At 41.8% G+C, this 21,157-nt stretch overlaps 1 pseudogene; it reads left to right on the forward strand.

Annotated features, from left to right (window-relative positions):
* LOC139385295 (activating molecule in BECN1-regulated autophagy protein 1-like) overlaps positions 1-21,157 on the forward strand; it is a 148,077-nt pseudogene continuing 126,920 nt past the window's right edge.

Raw genomic sequence — 21,157 nt, forward strand, 5'->3', positions numbered from 1 at the left:
AATGTTTTGGAGAACATAGACCAATAGCTAGCCTAGCTACACTGCTAGTTTTCTAACCACAGTCGGTCAACACAATATGAAAAAATCGGAGAAAATGAAACATAAATATACGAGACTGTTTCAGACGCTGGTAAAAGTCTAATATGTCTAATATGGAACTAGTCAAGTCGTCAAGAACATCCAACCGTAGCAGTGGAGAAAAGGTAGGGACGTGGTCGAGTATATCGCTAACGTTAGTTAGTTTGGCCAAATGCCTTGTTTGGGTTGGTTGTCAACGCTTGAGTTGGACAAACGCTGGCTTGTTAGTTATTTGGGAGATGGATAACTACAGATTGTAACACAATATAATGTGATTTAACCAAATATTACTGGTAGTTACAGGCCTGGCTGTCCGTCGTCAGAGAGTTTTCAACTGACAACTTTAACCTGCTATTGACGATACTATCTTTGTCCTCCACCAGTATAATGAACCACATTTGTTGGGTTAAATCACATTATCTGGTTTTACAATCTGGAGCTAGGAGACGGGTTGTTTAACTCGATTTTTAAGTTTCATGACAGCCTGTTTTCGTTGTTTCTCTGTGTTTCAGTTTAACTGCCAGAACCCACACCACCAGTTGTTTGGTCATTAACGTTATGTTGTAATTCTGTAAAACGAACAGATTTAAATTATTCATGTCACCAATGGCAACATTGTCATCAGCTCCTCATGGCTGTTAACAAATGACAAACTGCAGTGATTAGGTAACTAATAATTAAAAACCCATTTTTAGCTAGTTAGCTACAAACATGGTTCTGTCATCAATAGTTGGATTTCATCATGCTATGGTAAGGTAAAGGTGTAGACTACAAGCTAGATGCCCCTTTAGACTACAAGCCGGCCACACACACTTTCATATGGCCTTTGCGAAGACCCTTTGGTGACTGAGACCAACAAACACCAGTGTGAAGGAGAGGGAGGAAGGCCTGATCTTTGAGATGACTGTCTACCCAAAGAATTCAGTGCGGATCTTATCTGCCTGGGAGTGTGGTGCCCGCGGCCTTGGCTCCCAGCGCCTCCTGCAGCAGCTTGTTGAGGAGAAGACCCGGAGGATGAAATGGCAGAGTCAGGTAAGGAGCATCCTTCCTGAGGAATGGATGGAAATCATGCAATGTATCAAGTTTAACTGAGATGAGTGGTGACTTTTTATGTGCTCTTTTTATTTTATTTTCCACAGAAAGTGGAGTTGCCGGACAGCCCTCGTTCTACCTTCCTGTTGGCTTTTAGCCCGGACAGGTCAGAAGGACATCCTATAAAACATTTTTGGGAGGAGGTAGAAAGACACCAAGACTGGAAGATTGTATGGTAACTGTTAATGTTTTCCTTTCATATAGGACCTTAATGGCCTCCACACATGTCAACCACAACATTTATGTCACAGTGGTTAAGACAGGGAAGTGTGTTCACTCTCTGGTTGGCCATCGCCGCACTCCTTGGTGTCTGACCTTTCACCCTACCATCCCTGGTTTGGTGGCTTCGGGATGTCTGGATGGAGAGGTTCGCATCTGGGACCTGCATGTGAGTGGCTGTCATCTTCTCATGCAAAGGAACCCCAGGGACTACATGTGCTAACATAGACTTAATTAGATGATGACTCCGTCCTCTCCTCCGTGACCTGGAAACCGAAGTGGTTGAGGACGGTGTCAGTTAATTAGTAGGTGAACGGAGGACATATGCTCACTTCCTTGATGCACAAGAGTATTCCATTCAGTGGCTAGCGCTGAAGTGTTTTCAAATCCGCCACATCCCCTTTGAATCAGCTGTTTTCCCGAAGGAGAAAAGCATACACACATTTAATAAGAATACAGCACTTATTTCATCTATAAAATGTCTTGCACAACTGGCTATATATATGTTTTTTTTTTTATCACTTTACACATTTATTTTGGGATTCCACCCCTGTAAATGTAATTTGCCTTATGGAGCGGAGTCTCATTTCATAGAAGCTCATTTGTTTCCTCGCCTCTGCTCCTCGATTACCTTTGAACTTTTTCAAAAGTAGGACAGAAGAGAGTTGAGCAAAGCCAATTGAGATTCTCCCTTTTTATCTGTCCCATTATGGCATCTGTAAGAGCACTGGCAGCGCCGCTGAGGCCATCTCCATTTTGAAGTTGTCAATTTTCTTCTGTGTTTTACCGCCACCTGCAGTGCCGGAGTCCTGAACCAAATCTGGTCATTAATTTATTGTGGCCACAAGATGGCAGTGATACAGCTTAAAGCCATTTACAAACCAGGTAACCCAATTTGAAGAAGAAGCCAATGCTCTGATCATTGGCTGATTCCTCTCAACTCATATGAATCCCCACCCGGTTGACTACTTTTAAATGGTGAAAGCCCTTTGTAGCGTACCACAGTATGAGTCATAATACCCATAAAACCTAGAGGTCAAACAGGGAAATGGTTCCAATAGTTTTTTCACCATTTCATTTTTCCTATAGGAGATTTTAGAAACACTTAAGCAAGGGATGTGCTTCGTGTAGGCGTACGCTGGCGTGATGTTTTGATAACCGTGTAAATCTCTCTAGGACAAAGTGACTTCGCCTGTATTTATCCCCCAAAATGTAATGCTATTAGCTGCTAATGTGGCTATTATACAGAACCACAAATGCCATGATGATCTGGTCTAGACTGCCGAATCGAGGCAAAGGTAAGAATCTCTGGATTAGCTATCTAATGTTAGTTAAATGTTAAATCTAGACGTGGTTTCCTCTATTGTAATCGCTCCTTGTTCACTCCTGCTTCCAAACTAACCCTGATTCAGATGACCATCCTACTACCCATGCTAGATTACGGAGATCAAATTTATAGATTGGCAGGTAAGGGTGCTCTCGAGCGGCTGATGTTCTTTACCATTCGGCCATCAGATTTGCCACCAATGCTCCTTATAGGACACAACACTGCACTCTATACTCATTTGTAAACTGGTCATCTCTGTATACCCGTCACAAGACCCACTGATTGATGCTCGGGATGCACCGATATTACATTTTTGGCCATACCGATATCCAATATTTTCCTAGCTGCCTTTTAAACATTCTAGTACAGTTAAATAGTTACACACACACACACACATATGGACACAGTGGTCTAAGGCACTACATCTCAGTGCAAGAGGCCTCACTACAGTCCCTGGTTCGAATCCAGGCTGTATCACATCTAGCCGTGATTGGAAGTCCCATATGGCAGCGCACAATTGGCCCAGCGTCGTCCAGGTTTGGACAGTGTAGGCTGTCATTGTAAATAAGAATTTGTTCTTAACTTACTTGCATTGTTATAAAGGTTACATACACACACACACACCACACCAACCAAAAAGTTATTTTGTCGTCATTTACTTATGTCCCCGTTACCAGCAAAGCATAATCAAAACCTATTTCTATCACTTACTTGCTGTGCTGTTTCGTTGTTCATTTGTTCAGTCGTTTCATTCTCAACAAGGATTTCATCATACATGTCAAGCAGTGAAGTTTCAGCCCTGTCTGTCCATGGCCTCTTTTAATCTGTGAGCACTGTCACTGTGTCCGTTTCCATGCTGTGTATGTAAAATTTCACGTAAACCCTGTTTCTTGTCTGCATCGAAGTAGTGGTCCTTGTACCTAGCACCGGGCATGGTGGCGACACAGTAAAGAGGCTCAGAGAGAATGCCACAGAATCGCTTGTTCACAGTCTCGAGTATTTTTGCAAGTTTTAACCTCACGCTCTAATCGGCAGTTTTGTTGAGCAGGCGTTTCAATGCCATGACAGAGGATATAACGTCAGCTGCAGACGTTATTCGAATTGCACTAGGAGTGTGTTCATGTTTCAAACATGTTCTCAAATGCCATTGAAATGGCAACAGCGGTATGAGAACCAGCACATTCTTGAGCATCCAATATGGCTTTCCTCAGTACGAAATCCTCATTGACCTACTGTGCTAATGGGGCTGACACCGCTGGTCCAAATGTCAGTCTTGACGCCTATAGCAAGTAGCACAATGAATTCCATTATCTTGGCATTAATGGATTTCGCCTTTGAGTTCTCTCTCTAATTGATGCTTATTTATAAAACCCTCTTAGACCTCACTCCCCCCTGAGAAATCTACTGCAGCCCTCATCTTCAACATACAGCATCCGTTCTGCCAGTCACATTCTGTTAAAGGTCCCCAAAGCACACACATCCATGGGTCACTCCTCTTTTCAGTTCGCTGCAGCTAGCGACTGGAACGAGCTGCAACAAACATTCAAAATGGACAGTTTTATCTCAATCTCTTCATTCAAAGACTCATGTACACTCAAAGAATCATGGACACTCTTACAGACAGTTGTGGCTGCTTTGCGTGATGTATTGTCTCTACCTTCTTGCCCTTTGTGCTGTTGTCTGTGTCCAATAATGTTTGCACCTTGTTTGTGCTGCTACCATGTTGTCATGTTGTGTTGCTACCATGCTGTGTGTCATGTGTTGCTGCCTTGCTATGTTGTTGTCTTAGGTCTCTCTTTATGTAGTGTTCTCTTGTCGTGATATGTGTTTTAGCCTATATTTAAAAAATATATATATATGTAATCCCAGCCTCTGTCCCCTCAGGCGACCTTTTGGTAGGCCGTCATTGTAAAAAATAATTTGTTCTTAACTGACTTGCCCATATAAATAAAGGTTAAATAAAACTTGTAATGAATAAATTGGCAACATTTCTTTAAATTGACAATTCTGAGAACTGTCTTGTGCTAGTTTTAAGTTGTCATAATACCTGTTAGCAAAGGTGTCAGCTAGAGATAATGTGCAGGAGCTTGCAGGGATTTGTTGTTTTGCACGATGTCTACAGTGCCTTGCAAAAGTATTCACCCCCCTTGGCGTTTTTCCTATTTTGTTACATTACAACCTGTAATTTAAATGGATTTTTATTTGGATTTCATGTAATGGACATACACAAAATAGTCAAAATTGGTGAAGCCAAAAAAATAATACTTGTTTCAAAAAATTATAAAAAATATAAAACGGAAAAGTGGTGCGTGCATATGTATTCACCCCCTTTGCTATGAAGCTCCTAAATAGGTGGTGCGACAAAATTACCTTCAGAAGTCACATAATTAGTTAGATTGCACAGGTGGACTTTATTTAAGTGTTGCATGATCTCAGTATATATACACCTGTTCTGAAAGGCCCCAGAGTCTGCAACACCACTAAGCAAGGGGCACCACCAAGCAAGCGGCACCATGAAGACCAAGGAAATCTCCAAACAGGTCAGGGACAAAGTTGTGGAGAAATACAGATAAGGGTTGGGTTATAAAAAAATATCCGAAACTTTGAACATCCCACGGAGCACCATTAAATCCTTTATTAAAAAATTGAAAGAATATGGCACCACAACAAACCTGCCTAGAGAGGGCCGCCCACCAAAACTCACGGACCAGGCAAGGAGGGCATTAATCAGAGGGGCAACAAAGAAACCAAAGATAACCCTGAAGGAGCTGTAAAGCTCCACAGCGGAGATTGGAGTATCTGTCCATAGATAGGACCACTTTAAGCCGTACACTCCACAGAGCTGGGCTTTACGGAATAGTGGCCAGAAAAAAGCCATTGCTTAAAGAAAAAAATAAGCAAACACGTTTGGTGTTCGCCAAAAGGCATGTGGGAGACTCCACAAATATATAGAAGGTACTTTGGTTAGATGAGACTAAAATGTAGCTTTTTGTCCATCAAGGAAAACGCTATGTCTGGTGGAAACCCATCACCCCGAGAACACCATCCCTGCTGTGGGGATGTTTTTCCATCGGCAGGGACTGGGAAACTAGCCAGAATTGAAAGAATGATGGTTTGCGCTAAATACAGGGAAATTCTTGAGAGAAACCTGTTTCAGTCTTCCACAGATATGAGCCTGGGATGGAGGTTCACCTTCCAGCAGGACAATGACCCTAAGCATACTGCTAAAGCATCACTTGAGTGGTTTAAGGGGAACATTTAAATGTCTTGGAATGGCCCAGACCTCAATCCAATTGAGAATCTGTGGTGTGACTTAAGATTGCTGTACACCAGCGGAACCCATCCAACTTGAAGGAGCTGGAGCAGTTTTTCCTTGAAGAATGTGCAAAAATCCCAGTGGCTAGATGTGCCAAGCTTATACAGTGCCTTGCAAAAGTATTCGGCCCCCTTGAACTTTGCGACCTTTTGCCACATTTCAGGCTTCAAACATAAAGATATAAAACTGTATTTTTTTGTGAAGAATCAACAACAAGTGGGACACAATCATGAAGTGGAAGGACATTTATTAGATATTTCAAACTTTTTTAACAAATCAAAAACTGAAAAATTGGGCGTGCAAAATTATTCAGCCCCTTTACTTTCAGTGCAGCAAACTCTCTCCAGAAGTTCAGTGAGGATCTCTGAATGATCCAATGTTGACCTAAATGACTAATGATGATAAATACAATCCACCTGTGTGTAATCAAGTCTCCGTATAAATGCACCTGCACTGTGATAGTCTCAGAGGTCCGTTAAAAGCGCAGAGAGCATCATGAAGAACAAGGAACACACCAGGCAGGTCCGAGATACTGTTGTGAAGAAGTTTAAAGCCGGATTTGGATACAAAAATATTTCCCAAGCTTTAAACATCCCAAGGAGCACTGTGCAAGCGATAATATTGAAATGGAAGGAGTATCAGACCACTGCAAATCTACCAAGACCTGGCCGTCCCTCTAAACTTTCAGCTCATACAAGGAGAAGACTGATCAGAGATGCAGCCAAGAGGCCCATGATCACTCTGGATGAACTGCAGAGATCTACAGCTGAGGTGGGAGACTCTGTCCATAGGACAACAATCAGTCGTATATTGCACAAATCTGGCCTTTATGGAAGTGGCAAGAAGAAAGCCATTTCTTAAAGATATCCATAAAAAGTGTCGGTTAAAGTTTGCCACAAGCCACCTGGGAGACACACCAAACATGTGGAAGAAGGTGCTCTGGTCAGATGAAACCAAAATTGAACTTTTTGGCAACAATGCAAAACGTTATGTTTGGCGTAAAAGCAACACACCATCCCCACTGTCAAACATGGTGGTGGCAGCATCATGGTTTGGGCCTGCTTTTCTTCAGCAGGGACAGAGAAGATGGTTAAAATTGATGGGAAGATGGATGGAGCCAAATACAGGACCATTCTGGAAGAAAACCTGATGGAGTCTGCAAAAGACCTGAGACTGGGACAGAGATTTGTCTTCCAACAAGACAATGATCCAAAACATAAAGCAAAATCTACAATGGAATGGTTCAAAAATAAACATATCCAGGTGTTAGAATGGCCAAGTCAAAGTCCAGACCTGAATCCAATCGAGAATCTGTGGAAAGAACTGAAAACTGCTGTTCACAAATGCTCTCCATCCAACCTCACTGAGCTCGAGCTGTTTTGCAAGGAGGAATGGGAAAAAATTTCAGTCTCTCGATGTGCAAAACTGATAGAGACATACGCCAAGCGACTTACAGCTGTAATCGCAGCAAAAGGTGCCGCTACAAAGTATTAACCTAAGGGGGCTGAATAATTTTGCACGCCCAATTTTTCAGTTTTTGATTTGTTAAAAAAGTTTGAAATATCCAATAAATGTCGTTCCACTTCATGATTGTGTCCCACTTGTTGTTGATTCTTCACAAAAAAATACAGTTTTATATCTTTATGTTTGAAGCCTGAAATGTGGCAAAAGGTCGCAAAGTTCAAGGGGGCCGAATACTTTCGCAAGGCACTGTACATACCCCAAGAGACTTGCAGCTGTAATTGCTGCAAAAGGTGTCTCTACAAAGTATTGACTTTGGGGGGGGGGGGGGGGGGGGGTGAATAGTTATGCACGCTCAAGTTTACAGTTTTTTTTGTGTTATTTCTTGTTTGTTTCACAAGAAAAAATATGTCTTCAAAGTGGTAGGCATGTTGTGTAAATCAAATGATACAACACCCCCCCCCCCCCCCCCCCAACAGTCTTCAATGTCTTCAAGCTCACCCGTTATGCAGCTTGACCTCACTTCACGTGAGAACAATGCACCCACCACGGAGAGACATGACGATCTTTACCGCTGCAGCTGCTGTAAGGAGTAGTGTGTGAGTGGACCAGACCAACACTGTCCCAAAACCCCCGCCTGGTGCATCTTGATGTACACTCAATCTCCAGAATTCAGCCTGTGTCCTTGTTTATCTCTGCTTTCACCTGAGGATATACATAATGCAACACATTTCCTGACAACATGAACTCTCGTCTTATTTCAAGAGCACTAATTTCTGACATTTGAATAACAGCCTCCCCTGTACTCCCATCGGTCTCCCAGTTACCAATCCATGTGGCACGAGTCCTCATTAATTGATATCCCAACAATGCTAACCCGTGCTTCTACTAACATGGCCCATGCCTATAACCTTCAATTAATCTGTCAAGTGTTCGCCGGATGTTCGAAATTGGGAAAAATATTAATGAGTTGGGCAGAATATCCAACCTAACAAAACTCTGAGTCACAGGTTTCTTGAATGTTTACCATAGTGTCTGAAATGCCACCACTATCTCTTCTCCTCTCACCATGATCTGGGTATGTGTATTGTACAATTAAATCCCCATATTGTGTACAGTTAGCTGTCCTCCCTCTCCTATGACATATCTTCTGTAACAATATACAGTCTCTGGGAATGATACACTATCATTACATCTAACCCATAACACACTAGTCACTACTCCTAATGCATTTCTAAAGTTATAAACATACTAAAACATTCTCAAATCAATTAGTCAATGTACATCAGTCTCTCCTCTGGAACAATGATCACTCTTATGTTCCACGAAACCTAAAAACATATTGACTTGAAAAGGAAAGAGAAAAATAAGTACATGTTTAATAACTTTGCAGCACTCATTGATGCGATTTAACTTTTAAATTCTGATTACATGGTAAAACAAAAGAGAACAAAAAAACTTTCATGGTTGTCCGAAGCCTATCATCCAGTGATTTCTCTAACAAACAACCTCCCTGTAGGAGGACACTTAGAGGTAAGGTTTCTGGAGACTCCCTCGGCAAAATACATTTTATCAGCGCCCCCACCTCTCCGTTCTGTAGCAACTCTCTCTCGCTGTGCCCAAATCATAACTAAAACATTTTATAAATTATCCAAACCAGAATGAGAGTCCTTAGTACTTACTTTGAGAATAGGACTCGAATCCCAGCTTCTCAATTTAGCACACATGATCCCTGTTAGAATGTACATTTATAAACTAAACCTTTTTATTGCCGGTAATAACTCCTCATTACAGCCCCCCCTTGTCCCTGTTTTCCTGTCACGAGTGGCCTGGTAATGAAAGATCAGTATCTCAATGCATCCTTTGTCAAAATTGTTTCCAGTGTGTAGACCCCCCCCCCCCCCCCCCCCTCTTCCTGTCCTTTTCCAGGCACTTTTCATTCTAGCGTGTCCTCTTCAGATAGTGTTTACAGTTCATCTTCCCAACGGCACATGTAACTCTTGCCTGTCCCATTTGATGGCCCTTGATAATGTCCTGATTTCCATATCCAAATGGATACGTCCGTTTCTCCCACGTACACAAATCTCTCACCTGCCGTTCTCAGCACTTCGGTTTATGGCTTGGACTCAGAAGTGTTAAAAAGCCACTGTCGAATTGCACGCCTTCGTCACTCTTTCTTCAGCCGGTTAGGGAGGGTTTTGAGGTTCACACACACTGTTTGTGGTCAAATTATTCCTACCATGCATTAAGACATTATCTGACGTCAGCTTCCATGATAACCTCATAAAAAGCAAAGATGACAACAACAGTTTAGCTCAATTCATTTCTGTTTCAGGAAATCCAGACAAGCATTGACTATATGACAACTTCTTACATGAACCTTTTCTTAATAACATTATATCTACGACAAATGTCAAAGAGCATACCAACATACTGTTACTGCTAAAACCATTTTCAAAGTTAGTCCATAATCCCTTATTCTACTGGCGACCTCTCGAAAGAGTTTCCAGATCATGAAGTTAGCACCCTAACCCCTCGCAGAATCCTACACTCCAGTATCTCAATCTGGTGAAATTTGTATCGAAAACAAAAACACTAAATTAAATCAGCAATACACATATCACAATCCATTTGAAGTAACTGTCATCCCTTATTAACATATATTTCCCCTTCTATATGCACTGAACACAATACCTCTGTATATTTACCCAAAAACCAGGACCCCAGGGAACTGTTAATTTTCCCCGTCGAACACATGATTCTAAAACAACTCTTTATAACTCCCTACGGAAATAATAATAATCTCATGAAGTAATGGTACAATTTGAATAGACTGGTGTTTGTCATTAATTTTAATTTTTATAATTAAATCCTGTTCCGATCATTTCTAGTGAGATTGATCAGGCCTCACCAGAAAGTCAGGATACAGAGCATTCGACACCATTCACATATTTCCTCTCCCTTTACATTCCCTGTCCTTCAGAACCCATTAAATGTTTGTTTCAATCCACGACAATGTTTATGAAATTAAGGTTAGTGTTAGGTTTAATAACTCTTTTGCTAATTCCTTGTTACCCCTCCACCCTTTTGTATATTCTAGAAACCTATTTCAGAATAAGACAACATAAAACGTACATCTATTTCAAACTAAAACCACATAAAATGTCTCATGAGATAACCCCCCCCCAAGGCTTTCTGAGTTTGCAAGGAGTGTTTGGCCATATAATTTAAATGTGTTACCTTTAGAATCCATTCCCCTGGCATTTTGCCTAGATTCTTCAACCCAAAATACATTTTCCTGTGGCAAATTTAGCCAATTTCTCATCGTAAGGACTCCGTGTTATTTCATCCCTAGCCTTTACTAAATAGTTAGGTCAGACATCACTAAGAAACTGTAATCTCTATGAACCACTTATCAATTGAACCGAGGCTATTCACCAATATGGGACATTTCCTCTCCTGCTAATCTCAAGACAATTTTATTGTTGCTCTTTTGAAAAAGATGCAAACGCTTGTATAATGGCATTTCCTTCGAATGCAGCATGTTCCAGTATCACATTACACTCATTCTTCCAATGTCCGATAGTCCCACGTCTAAAACAGGGTGCTTTCTCTGTACGCTTAGTTTTTTTGCAACATTTCTTTGCCTTACCTTGGCCACTGAAACTATAGTTAGTGATTTGCCCTATGGCCCTATTAACCCCTCGAATATCCGCGACGTGAGTCGAGTCACATTCCACTCTCAAAACATCCTCTTGAATTATATCCACTGCCCCTGCAATTATCGTTTTGACCACAGTGTTCAAATCTGCCATCAAAGCAGAAGTGCAAATTTTGTCAATACACTCCCGTTCCCAGTCTTTCTGTGGCAGCGTACTTGTACTCATTCCGGGTTTATCGTGGTGTATTTTTTGTTGATAGAATGCTGACATCAACACGCTGGTATATTGAGCTTTTGATTCTGGTTTTATGTCATTGTGCCAAGTCATAATTGCCTCCCTGAATTCTTTATTTGATTTGAATTCTCTGTTAGCAGGGAAATGTTGCCCAAATTCTTCCCATATTGGAGCCGAATTGGTAGAATGCTAGTGCTCTTCTTTCAGCGCCTCCATGGCTTTATTAAAATCCTCTGGCTCCACATTACAGGGAGAATCCGGTCTGTTATTCAATAGTTATAATTCCCTAACATCTCCTGACGGTGTTCAGTGTGTTTTGAATTTTTTTCACTCCAGTCTATAATACACACCTTCTATTAACTATTTTCCAAGGTAGCGCTACACACTTCCCCGGATAATAGTTCATTGGTCACGGCACTTAATACCTTGTATTAGAATGATACTATAGCGTCTGCGAAGGTATTACTGGGGAATACGGATGACTTAATGGCTTTTTCCTGTATTGCCTCCAATATCCCTATTATTGATAACAGACATCACCAAAATTATTCACACTTGTCTTCCTATTTCCACATAATCTGCCATGGTTCACCACCCCAACAGGGCATAAAACTCAACTCTTTTTCACACACAGGGCTTCCACCCTCTCATGACAGGTTTAGCAGGGAGCCAACCCCACCAAGAATTTACCCCCTAGGACTTACCATTTGCAGGTTCCAGCCTGCGTGGGCTTACCTTCCGGGACTCACCCTATTCTTATAGTAGTCAAATGAACTATCCCAACCAGAATTTACCCCCTAGGACTTACCCTACAGGTACTAGCCTGCTGGAGATTAACCTACTAGGAATTTACCATTTACTTTATAGTACTAGCAGGAACCAACCTACTAGGAGTTTACCATTTACTTTATAGTACTAGCAGGAACCAACCTACTAGGAGTTTACCATTTACTTTATAGTACTAGCAGGAACCAACCTACTAGGGATTTACCCCCTAGGACTTACCCTACAGGTAAGTACAGGTAACCCTACAGCCTGTACGAGTTGACCGGGACTTACCATCTACCATAAAGCTACGACCAGTCGTTACACAATGGGCCTACCGAATTAAACTCAGGCTCTCCCGGTCCATATCCTATAATGTTCAGCCTACAATTTTCATCTCCCCAAGATGTCAAAATGAGTGGAAACAGGAATAGGAACTTGCCTACCTTGTTTGTTGACAAATCTGCTCCATTGATCTGGACTCTTTGGTTTGACTACAAATCGTGGTAAACTCTGCTTGCAGCGCCATCTGTTAGGTTCTAAATTTTCAGAGTAAATAACTCACGGACACTAGAGAAGCTTATCCTTTCTAGGGCAGGCGTTCCGCTAGCGGAACCCCTCGACAACATTCCGCTGAAAAGGCAGCGCACGAAATTCAAAAATATTTTTTAGAAATATGTAACTTTCACACATTAACATAACACTTCAATAATGTTCCAACCGGAGAATTCCATTGTCTGTAGAAAGCACTGGAACGAGAGCTAACTCTGTCGGGAGCACGCGTCACGAGCCTGAGACACTCTGCCAGACCCATGACTCATTCAGCACCCATTCCCCCTCCTTTATAGCAGAAGCCTGAAACAAGTTTCTAAAGACGGTTGACATCTAGTGGAAGCCATAGGAAGTGCAACTTGACCCCATAGACACTGTGTATTCGGTAGGCCAAGCTTTGAAAAACTACAAACCTCAGATTTCCCACTTCCTGGTTGGATTTTTCTCAGGCTTTCCCCTGCCATATGAGTTCTGTTATACTCACAGACATCATTCAAACCATTTTAGAAGGATAATAGGATAATTAACTATAATTTCTCCCTTCAGGGGATCTGACCTGACCTCAACCCCTCCTTCGACTAATCCACAGATGTCCATCCTCTTCCCCTATAGAAATCCTGTGACCACCTCCCGTCCACCCAACACATTCCAAAGCCATCTGTCTTTCTACAGAGAACCGTTAACCTCTGACATAAAAACCAGTCTCTTCCACTCCTTAATTTACTATGCTTTTGAGTATAACAATGTTCAAAGTTTACCCCGAATCCAACATATCCAACTAGAGATCTCTAACCATGTCCTCTATTGCATCCTCACAAGTTTGACTTTTTACCAATCAATTTCCTTTGAACTCTCTTAAAAGTAGTTGGATGATATGACATTCTGGGGTTTTGTGCGTAATATTGACACTAATCTTCTTCTTTTGAACATTGTGTGGCCCATCTGATGCCCAGGGTGGCAGTGAGAACTGGTTCACTGAGAGCAATGTGGCCATTGCCTCCCTGGCCTTTCACCCTACCGCCCAGCTCCTTCTCATAGCAACAAACAATGAGGTTCACTTCTGGGACTGGAGTAGGAGGGAGCCATTTGCCCTGGTCAAGACTGCCAGCGAGACAGAGAGAGTCAGGTCTGACGAAAAGCTCCACCTTCTCCATCTCCCTGTCATTTCCACAGTGTTCGATTAGTTGACATGTTGAAACTTTTGCTGAAATTTCAGAATTTGAAAACCGAGTCAGATATTCTCAAACCGTATTTAAAGCAAAATGGAGATAATGACACATGTGAATGCTCTGTTGCAGACTGGTGAGGTTTGACCCACTGGGTCATTACCTGTTGACCGCTATAGTGAATCCCTCTAACCAACAGGTGAGACTCTGTCTAAAACTTTACGTTATATACTTTACATTAGGTCAGTTACGTCATATCAAGAACATTTTGTTCCCGTTGTGTGCTTTTCAGCAGAGTGATGATGACTCTGAGGTCCCCATGGATAGCATGGAGATGCCCCACTTTCGCCATCGATCCTTCCTACAGTCCCAACCGGTCCGCCGTACCCCCATTCTCCACAACTTCCTGCACATCCTGTCATTGAGGAACTCAGGCTCACAGTCTGAGGAGCAGCATCCTCCTGAACCCGCTGTCAATAGTGCTGCTGACTCTCCTAGTCTTCCCTCTGGACGTTATTCCGCCCTGCGGAATCGCTTCCGACCCCCCTACCAGGGTTGTGTGCAACATCTTGGTATGGTTTGCTTCTGCAGTCGGTGCTCTCCCACCCAAGCCCCTTCACGATCTGGAGAGGACCCCTCTGACCCTGAGAGCCTGGAGACCCAGTCCTATGCCTCCACCTTCTCTTCTCTTCTGAGCCCCGGCAGCCCTCTGAGCCTCGCTCCTCACACGTCCCTCTGCCTTCAGCAGTGTGTACAGCGGTGCTAGAGGACACTCTTCACTCTTTAACTCTGACTTTGAGGCAGTTATAGATGGTGAGATGCAACATTCGACACATCTTATAAGCTGCCAAGTCTGCCCTACCACAACACCTACACATAACCCCAAGTCACCCCATGCTTGTGACATTAGTGTAATCACACAGGCAAATTTTGCATATCTTGCTTTTTGTGCTTCATTCGAAGTTGATAAAAGGCCTTTTCCAAACTTGTGCAGTCATTAGGGCTATTTTTTGGTAAGGATCTCTGACAAAAGGGGCGGCAGGTTGCCTAGTGGTTAGAGCGTTGGGCCAGTAACTGGAAGGTTGCTGGATCAAATCCCCGAGCTGACAAGGTAAAAATCTGTCATTCTGCCCCTGAGTAAGGCAGTTAACCCACTGTTCCCCGGGTGCAGAAGACGTGGATGTCGATTAAGGCAGCTGCACCTCTGATTCCGAGGGGTTGGGTTAAATGCGGAAGACACATTTCAGTTGAATACATTCAGCTGGACAACTGACTAAGTATCCCCCCTTTCCTATCCCAATTAAAGTATACATTTCATTTAGTTTTGAGACGATGCTCTGCCTCCATGGCTTCCCCTTCTTGCTCATTAACTGCTTGGCAGATGTGTCTTCTGGGAGGGTTTTGTAATGCCTTCCTTGGCAGTTTGCTTTGCCTCAACTGTAGTGGGCCTTACTTGGCCTGACTGTCTGTCAACTGCCCCACTGGCTACAGTCAGTGGAATGATTAGGCTTCGACCTTCCTGACCTTGTCTTCACGACCAATCCAGTCGAAAGAAAATACATGCAGGTATTGATGTATGGTGTTTCAAAGAAAAAAAGCCATCTTTCTGTCCAGTGTACGTGTTCTTTTGCCCGTCGTAATCTTTTCTTTTTATTGGTCAGTTTGAGATATGGCTTTTTCTTTGCAACTCTGCCTAGAAGGCCAGCATCCTGGAAGTCACCTCTTCACTGTTGACCTTGGGACTGGTGTCTTGTGGGTACTCTTCAATGAAGATGCCAGTTGAGGACTTGTGAGGCGTCTGTTTCTCAAACTAGACACTCTAATGTACTTGTCCTCTTGCTCAGTTGTGCACTGGGGCCTCCCTCTCCTTTTTCTTTTCTGGTTACAGCAAGTTTGCGCTGTTCTGTGAAGGGAGTAGTACACAGCGTTGTACGAGATCTTCAATTTCTTGGCAATTTCTCGCATGGAATAGCCTTCACTTCTCAGAACAAGAACATTTCTCAGAACAAGAATAGACTGACGAGTTTCAGATGAAAGTTCTTTGTTTCTGGGCATTTTGAGCCTGTAATTAAACCCACAAATGCTGATGCTCCTGATACTCAACTAGTCTAAAGAAGGCCAGTTTTATTGCTTCTTTAATCAGAACAACAGTTTTCAGCTGTGCTAACATAATTGCAAAAGGGTTTTCTAATGATCAATTAGCCTTTTAAAATTATGGTTGCTGATAATGTGCCTTTGTACGCCTATGTAGATTTTCCATGAATTTACTTCTGTTGGATGGCTTTTATGAATAGCATTCAAAAAGCCTACAAAAGAGCTTTCTATTGGCTGATTCTAATACTTTCCAAGTGGGGAATTCAGACCTCATCTTTCTACATGTTTCCAAGTCAGAAATTTCAGAGTTGTATTGAACGCAGAATTACCCCCAATCTCATTAATGCGGAGTTCCAAGCAGAGGCGCATCGGGTCCCATTTTTAGAGTCTTTGGTATGACTCGGCTAGGGATCGAATTCCCAACCTTCCAATCAAAGGGCAGAGACGAGCTCATTTGTGATGGACCTGTGGAAGATGGGCTGTCTCCATGTTACTCCTCAGTGTTCCACTTGGTGGCAGTATGGTACTGACTAGATATTTAGAGATGATTGCCATGACAGCTCTGCCTCTCCTGTGGCAACTACCATTGACAACTTACTAGTTTCTAGAATAGGCATACTTAGACATAGGCTAGCCTATTAGGATTAGTTAGGGAATTAGCATAGGTATTTTCTGTGAATTTTATTCCCACAAAGTAGGAGGATATGATGTGCTCTGCACAACATGTCTGATTGAGCAGTGGCAGCTCAGTACAAAGGTTTGACATCTATTTTACATAGGCTTAGAAGGTAATTTGCCTGACGACTCAAACTGAATTCTTCCGCTGCCCTAATGTTCGCTACATAGTTCAGTCTGAGACTGCCATCAATGAAGTTGTTTGTGCTGACGTCAAAATGAGTGATGTTGTACAAAACAAAGTCATCAGCGATTGGATAATCTAAAACCAATCCGTGTATCAAAGACAATGACACATTTTCAAAATGCCACTTTACCCACGTGTTCTGGCTCTGGCCCAACCCATCAGTTTCTGGGACCAATCAGATGGTCGAGAATGGATTTTCATTCTACAAATCATCGGGAAGGTACTTGGATCCAGACAGATCCAGGCATAGCATTTGGCTGGAGCAAAGAGTTTGCTTAGCCAGGCAAGAAAGTAATGCCTATTCTTGTAAAAACTGATATGGAAAAAGTTAAATAACCTAATATTTGCATAACATTTTGCTACAGTCATTGAAAACACACACGGTCATAGTTTTTTTCCCACTCTCATTTTCCGTCTTGCATCAATCCCAATCCATCCCCTGTGCCCTGGAAGGCTGCAATTAGCCTCTGTTTCAAGGGCAGGGTTGTGAACTTTAACAATGTGAAGTTACCCTTCCTGCCCAACCTCTCATTATCTAGCCTAATGCTGGGGCTTGTTGCATGGAGAGCTCTCCAGTAGCCCGAGGGTGCTGCTCTACTTTGTCTGACACAAGGCCAAAGCATTGGGTTTAATCAGTAGGCTGTCAAGAAGTGTCTGGAAAGCAAATGACCAAACGGAGTTTTGGTTCTCCGTTTTGTTCACATCTCTTTTAGATTCCAGTCTCTTTTCATAGACTCACAGCTGCAGGTCACCCTAAATGTAATATGTTCAAGGTTTTTATTTATTTATGTGACTATTCTAATGATATTAGAGCTTCAGGCTACTTTGTGTTGTCTAGCCAAGCTGGGCACAACGGCTTGCTCTAAGGGTTCGATGGGTTCTTTCTTTTGTGTCCACATTCTGAAGTCAACTCATTTGGGAAAAGCATTGATATAGCATATTTAAAAGGGATTTAACAAAATGAATAGGCCAAGACTTATATTGGGCTTATATTGTATTATTTATTACAGTAATTGCTTTTTCAAGGAGAGGTGTTGCCTACTGTATTCTAAGACATTTTCTGACTTGTTTTGAGCCCAAATGACTAGAGCAGTTGAGGTATACATTTTGTTTTTAAAGTTCTAATCTAACAATGACATATTTAGGGATTTTTTTTTTGCTTACCTTAAATCCTCTGAAGTATGAAGGCCACCATCCTCTATAGAAATTGCATTCAAGTCCTGGATCAGTAAAAGACTGGACCAGTTTAATGGGCTGTTACACAGGGCTGTGACATTTCACATCACTATAATTTTTTTTAACTTGATGTGCTGTCGATAATGAGCAAATGAATATCCCTTAGGACTTTAATGATACTTTTTAATTGACCAAAATTATGGTTTAAAAGACTGCTCCAATGAGCAGGCTGGCGAAGATGTAGATAAATGTGAATCTCAAGGAAGGGAATGCTTTGAGTTATTCCAGTAATTTGGCCATTGTAGTCCTCACAGTAATGAGCACGTTTTTTTTGTGACTTTGGGGTAAGGATTAAAGCAGGAGGATGGGATCATTAACATGTCAGCCACACTGTAAATTATTCTAAATGGTTTCAATGTTGACTATGTTGGGCTAGCAGGCTGGCCAATCACTTGAAATAGTCTGCACTGCATATGTGCTGTTTTAAAACAAGTTTTGAATCCAACAATACATTTTTTATTTATTTTATTCTAAATCTGAATAAATTATTGCCGCCCTTCCATATTTGGATTAATAGACTGTCTATTTTGGAGTTGCTTTTTGTCTTTGTCTTATGGGTCCCAAAAATGTCAAATTCAAGATTTGAAATTGTCACGTCGTGTCTCTCCTTTGCCACCCACACGTCCCTGAGCTTCTCTATATTCACCTTTAACACCAAGCTAACTTCAAAATGTTAGTTTTGTCAGGAACCTGACTCTATTTCAAACGTTTCAGATGAATGGCCTGAATAACATAACCTAAAGCTAATCTTTCCCTGAAACGTCCAGTTTCATCCAAAAATAAGAGCTAGACCGTTGAATGCAAGTCGTGAATTGAAATGGAGCCATTTTTCATGGTCTTTGCGTCATCTGGCAACATTCCTCGTGTGGGAATACTTCAATACTTTTAATTCAGAGCGTTGTCACATGTTTTATTGGCATTATCAAGCATAATAGATTGGGCTGTAGTACATTGACTCCCATCCTAAATCTAACCTCCAAATCACCTGTCCCTGGAAACTGGTGGTTATTTTTTAAATTTAATTTAGTATTTTTTTAGTTTATTTAACCAGGCAAGTCAGTTAAGAACAAATTATTATTTACAATGACGACCTAGGAACAGTGGGTTAACTATTATCAAGAATTAAAAAAGAGCTAGGAGACATTCGTATCCATTGGTCGTCACCCAAAAGGAAGCACCTGATATGTAGGGTCTCTATGGTGTGTTTGTGTTAATTGTGGAGGTATCCATTCTCTTAATTATACCTGTGAAAAGTAGAGAGATAGGAGAGAAACATTGTTTGGTTGCATCAGTCACAGAAATGGCTCCTTTTTTTCCCATTGGAAAGCGGTTTAGACTAGTTGGTGATAATGAATATGGAAATGATATGGGCTGATCATTAAACAACTACATGTACAATCACTTTGTTTGTGGTGCTTTCCTTAGTGGAAATGCACATCTAACCATCCCTTTTCCTCTGTTTCTCTTTCATAGGAGACTTTTGGAGTCATCTAATATGTCGCCGTCTCGGTATGACATATATGGCTCCCGGGACCATCCCATTTATCCAGATCCTGCCAGGTGAGTCTTGTGGCAATTGGTCAGGGCTATTGATGATTTACTTGTAATATGTAATTCATGAGAATATTTTTAAAAATCAGCCCAGCATACTAGATTAGCATGTAGCATTCTTTTCAAGAACCAACAATAAATAGCCACTTCAATAAATCAAACACATTGGTTGCTCAAACACAGAGGTGTCAAACATACAGTTGATTTTCCCTCGGGTGGTTTGAGTAAAAATAAGTAAATAAAATTACATGACTAAAACCAAATTTAAACTCTGCAGAAATTATATTGGACCTACATTTATACAGTCTCTTCACTCTGTCCTCTGTCTAACAATCACCGAACACATAAGGGAGACACAGTGTGTATCGACAATTTCAAAAACAATGGATAGAGCACAATTTATGGCACATTTTGATGGCAAGGAAGTATGACACATTTTCAGTTTGGCTCTTAGGACCTCGGTGTAGTGCTCGAACAGGTGCAAACAAATGGCAATTGTTTCCAATGTAAACATCATTTCACTAGCCTCATAGAGAACTAGGCTTCCCTAATGCGGAAGCCTGGTGAAGTCTGGCCTAAATTAGCTAAAAGGGGATGGAGACCTGGTCAAATGCCTTGCTTGGGCGGATCTTAAGACGCAGTACTCCTTCAACAGTCATGTGGGGGAGGGTTCTTGTAATGTAACATGAAACAAAAATGTAGCCGCTGGAGGCCATTCAAATCGTTTCGGCTAATACAAAATTCTTCAGACCTCCAAAGAAGGCATGACACGGTTTTTGGAGGAATGGCTACGCGGGACTACCATTTCACCAACCTGTGCACACTTGTCTCTGTGTGGTTCTCGGGCAACAGTATGTGATAGCATTGAACATTATATACTGTAAGACGTACTAGACAGTATCGCCTCCAGCATTTGATGCTCCCATTAAGTATTGTCAAAGGTCACTGCCCTCAACATCTGCCAGTAGTCCAGCTGTGTGGCATATATTGACTTGTTCTAATGCATGCAGTTCTTTGAAAAACATTATCACTGCTATAAATGGAATTGGACATGGTCGTCGTCAAATATACGGTGCATTCAGAAAATATTCAGACCACTTGATTTTTTTCTACATTTCGTTGCAATATAGCCTTATTCTAAAATGTGATCATTGTTTTTTTCCCTCATCAATCTACACACAATATCCCATAATGACAAAGCAAAACAGGTTTTAAGACATTTTTGCAGATGTATTAAAACTATAAAACTGAAATATCACATTTACATAAGTATTCAGACCCTTTACTCAGTGCTTTGTTGAAGCACCTTTGGCAGCTATTACAGCCTTGACTCTCTTTGGGTAAGACGCTACAAGCTTGGCACACCTGTATTTGGGGAGTTTTCCCCCATTCTTCTCTGCAGATCCTCTCAAACTCTGTCAGGTTGAATTGGGAGCGTTGCATAGCTTTTTGCACAGATTTTTTCAGGTCTCTCTAAAGGTGTTCGATCGGGTTCAAGGACATTCAGAGACTTGTCCCGAAGCCACTCCTGGGTTACTTGGC

This window comes from Oncorhynchus clarkii, chromosome 26, assembly GCF_045791955.1.
Source record: "Oncorhynchus clarkii lewisi isolate Uvic-CL-2024 chromosome 26, UVic_Ocla_1.0, whole genome shotgun sequence".
NCBI classification, from domain to species: Eukaryota; Metazoa; Chordata; class Actinopteri; order Salmoniformes; family Salmonidae; genus Oncorhynchus; species Oncorhynchus clarkii.